At 43.3% G+C, this 4,464-nt stretch overlaps 1 pseudogene across 1 annotated transcript; it reads right to left on the bottom strand.

The window, feature by feature from the left end:
• Nucleotides 1–320: 320 nt before the first annotated feature.
• Nucleotides 321–3,623, bottom strand: LOC125344807 (annotated as a pseudogene). The gene is made up of 3 exons (XR_007209644.1): nucleotides 3,562–3,623; nucleotides 1,280–2,199; nucleotides 321–1,057 (listed from the first exon to the last, which is right to left on the bottom strand). The product of XR_007209644.1 is annotated as an elongation factor 1-alpha 1-like (transcript).
• Nucleotides 3,624–4,464: the final 841 nt, after the last annotated feature.

The following is a 4,464-nucleotide window of genomic DNA, read 5'->3' as shown; positions in this document are numbered from 1 at the left end:
TACTGGTCAATAGTCTGGTTGAATCAGGTCCCCTAACTGCCCAAATGCAAATGTTAAAGTTCTGTCCATCAGGGTGGCTCTGTTTAGAGAGAGGGCCTGTAAGTAGTTAATTACAATCAGATGTAAAACCCTGATCCCACATATTAGTGTCCTCATAATAAGAGATGAAGAAGGAGAAACCAGTCTTCTGTCTCTCTCCCTCTGTCTCTCTTGACTCTTAGTCTCTCTCTCTCTCTCTTTCTCTCCCTCTCTCCCTCTCTGTCTATCTCACTCTGTCTCTCTCCCTCTCTTGTCTCTTTCTCTCTATCTCTTCTCATTTCTTTTTTTTTTTCTCATTAAACTGTTTTAATGGGTCTCAAAATTCTGTGACAGATTTTTGGTCATGTTGTTTCCATCAAAAAGTACTGATTTTTAAAAACTAATAACTTAAAACTACCACACAAAAAAATGGTCCACAAAACATTTTCCTTTCCTTCTGAAGGTTTTACGATGCATTGTTATCATTAACCAGTCTTTTACTATTAAACTTAAATGGCCAATTGAGATAAACAGTTCTGAGACCGTTCTTCCACCACTGGTTAAGACTGAAGTTGCAGGTGTTGGGGGTAATATTCATTTAGCCTTCTGAGCTTTCTGGGCAGACTTGGTGACCTTGTCAGCTCCAACAGCCTTCTTGTCCACGGCTTTGATGACACTCACAGCAACTGTCTGCCGCATGTCACGAACAGCAAAATGACCCAGAGGAAGATAGTCAGAGAAGCTCTCCACACATATGGGCTTGCCTAGAAACATATCAACGATAGCAGCATCACCAGACTTCAGGAATTTAGGGCCATCTTCCAGCTTCTTACCAGAACGGCGATCAATCTTCTCTTTCAGCTCAGCAAACTTGCAGGCAATGTGAGCAGTGTGACAATCCAGCACAGGGGCATAGCCAGCACTAATTTGGCCTGGATGGTTCAGGATGATCACCTGAGCTGTGAAGCCAGCTGCTTCCACGGGTGGATCGTTCTTGCTATCCCCAGCCACATTGCCTCGGCAAACATCTTTGACTGACATGTTCTTTTTTTTCTTTTTTTGGCCAGTCCTGGGGCTTGGACTCTGGGCCTGAGCACTGTCCCTGGCTTCTTTTTGCTCAAGGCTAGCACTCTGCCACTTGAGCCACAGCGCCACTTCTGGCCATTTTCTGTATACGTGGTGCTGGGGAATCGAACCCAGGGCCTCATGTATATGAGGCAGGCACTCTTGCCACTAGGCCATATCCCCAGCCCTGACTGACACGTTCTTGACATTGAATCCCACATTGTCCCCAGGAAGAGCTTCACTCAAAGCTTCGTGATGCATTTCAACAGACTTCACTTCAGTGGTGACATTGACAGGAGCAAAGGTAACCACCATGCCAGGCTTGAGAACACCAGTTTCCACTCGGCCCACAGGGACGGTACCAATACCACCAATTTTGTAGACATCCTGAAGGGACAGGCGTCAGTGGGACGGGTTGGTGGCAGGATGCAGTCCAAAGCCTTGAGCAAGGTGGTTCCACTGGCACTGCCATCTTTACATGTGACTTTCCATCCCTTGAACCAAGGCATATTGGCACTTGGCTCCAGCATGTTGTCACCATTCCAACCAGAAATTGGCACAAATGCCACTGTGTCAGGATTATAGCCAATCTTCTTAATGTAGGTGCTGACTTCCTTAACGATTTCCTCGTATCTCTTCTGTCTGTAGGGTGGCTCCGTGGAATCCATTTTGTTAACACTAACAATGAGCTGTTTCACACCCATTGTGTAAGCCAGAAGGGCATGCTCACGGGTCTGCCCATTCTTGGAGATACCAGCTTCAAATTCACCGACGCCAGCAGCAACAATGAGGATAGCACAATCAGCCTGAGATGTGCCTGTAATCATGTTCTTGATGAAATCCCTGTGTCCTGGGGCATCAATGATGGTCACATAATACTTGCTGGTCTCAAATTTCCACAGGGAGATGTCAATGGTGATACTGCGTTCCTGCTCAGCCTTCAGTTTATCCAAGACCCAGGCGTACTTGAAGGAGCCCTTTCCCATCTCGGCAGCCTCCTTCTCAAACTTCTCAATGGTTCTCTTGTCGATGCCACCACATTTGTAGATCAGATGTCCGGTGGTGGTGGACTTGCCGGAGTCGACGTGTCCAATGACGACAATGTTGATGTGCCTTCTGACGGCAAACCCGTTGCGAAAAGCTATCTCTTCTCATTTCTGTCTCTGTCTCTTTCCCTCCCTCCCCATCTCCCTCCTCTCTCTACCCTGTGAGAACACATAACTATCTTCTTGGCTACTGTCTACAATCCAGGAAGACAGTCTCATCAAAAACAGAATCAGCTGACACTCAGATCTTGGTTGTTTCCAGCCTCTACAACTGTGAGAATCTGATTTTCATGGTTTAAGCTACCTAGTCTGTGGTCTTTTGTTATAGTAGCTCAAGTATACTGATGTAACCAAAAACAACATTCTTGACCTTTATTATTTAGGAAGAAAAACCTGAGGATCAGAGTCTCTTCTGGCATCATATTGGCATTCAGAAGAAGGATACAATGTTATTCATATTCTTACCCACATACAAGGTCTCATGCTGACTTAGTTCAGTTCAGGCTGCTATACCAAAGTGCTGCATACACAGTAATTTATAATAATAGAAATCAATTTCGCCTTGTTCTGGAGCTTCTAAGTCCAAGATCTAGACACTAGGACAGGCTGGGTGTCTGGAGAACTCAGGCTCTGTTTCTAATATAGAGTTCCTAATGCCATCCTGAACAGGACAGGATCATTGTGTCCTCTCTCAGAGGAAGAGTGTAAGATCCAGGGAGAGAAATCCACTTCCAGAAGCCTTTGATGAACACACTGTACACTCGTGAATGCCCACCCTCCAGCCAACCACCTTGTAAAATCTCATCTAATCATCTCTATATAATTGTGTCTGAAAATTATATTCTTGTCTTTTCTTTTCCCTTCCACCTTTTTTCTCCCCTCCTCTCCCCTTCTTCCCTTCCTTCCTCCCTCCCTCTATCTCTGTTTCTTTCTTTTTTCTGATACTGAGGGTTGAACTCAGGACCTAACACTTGCAGGGCAAGTGTTCTACTACTGAACCTTTTTGCTATTTTACTTGTTGTTGAGATATGATCTTGCATTTTTTGCCTGGACTGGTTTGGGACCTTGATGCTCCTACCTGTGCCTCTTGAGTAGCTGGGATTGTAGGCATTCATTACCACACCCAGTCCTTGGCAACTAAATTTCAACATGAATTTTGGAGGGGACAGACATTCAAGCCACTGCATCTGGGCTCCACATTGCTGCTTCAAAGGAGAAGGGTATTGACATTCCTCATATTTTTTCCTATTTTCTAGGTATGATGCTAATAAATGTTTAAATTTTTTTATTATCCTTAAGTAGTTGTATAACAGGAGTTCAATTCAATATGTCTGTTTATGTGTACAATACATCTTGATCAGAGTCACCCCTTCCATCTTCCCTCTGCTTGTACCATGTACCCCAACCCCAGCCATCCATCCCCTCACAGTACCTGATTAATCTAGTTAGAGGAGCTAGAGATATAAGCTCTAGGTAGCAGGGGTTGGGAAACATTCTGAAGGTTACAGAGCCGATGGGTGGAAGGCTCTGGCAGTTTACAGCAGGTCTGCTGGTCTCAGAAGCCAGGCTGAACCTATTTGCTCTGGCTTCTACATCAACCAGGCCTGCATCAGACAACTTTGCTCACCTTTCTTGCCAAATATCTCACTGGGGTCAATATCACTCCACAAAAATGAGGAAAGTCTTCTTGGACATTCATTAAGATCCATTGGTTTTGCAAAGGTAAAGGAAGAGCAAAGGAATATGGACAGTATAAGTTCTGTTTAAAATATACATGCATATATATGTATATATGTACATATATGTGTGCATGTATATATGTATATGTATGTATGTATATATATTCCCCAAATATATATATACATATATATATATATATTCCCCCAAAAAGAGTAAATATAGAGCTTCCCTATGACCTAGCAACCCCACCTCTGGGCATTTATCCAAATGATCACAAACCAGGACACACTAGAGCACAACCATGTTCACTGCATTATTTACCATAGCTTAGATATGGAATCAACCCAGATGCCCATCGATGGATGAATGGATCAATAAAATGTGGTATATATACACCATGCAATTCTATGCTTTTATCACAAAGAATGACATTGCCCCATTCATAAGGAAATGGAACAACTTGGAAAAAATGTATTAAGTGAAGTAAGCCAGATGCAAAAAAAAGAAACATAGGTTACATGGTTTCCCTCATTTGTAATAATTAGAATGTGACTATAAATCTACAAGTAAACCCAATGGACAATAAAAGGCAAAAGACTTGCACTCTAAACATTCATTGAGTGAGGCCAAAGAAGGATATCCTTAGGAGAGGATC

This window comes from Perognathus longimembris, chromosome 2, assembly GCF_023159225.1.
Source record: "Perognathus longimembris pacificus isolate PPM17 chromosome 2, ASM2315922v1, whole genome shotgun sequence".
In the NCBI taxonomy this organism is placed as follows: domain Eukaryota; kingdom Metazoa; phylum Chordata; class Mammalia; order Rodentia; family Heteromyidae; genus Perognathus; species Perognathus longimembris.
The sequence above is the reverse complement of the archived record's forward strand: the minus strand, read 5'-3'. Positions and strand labels throughout refer to the sequence as shown.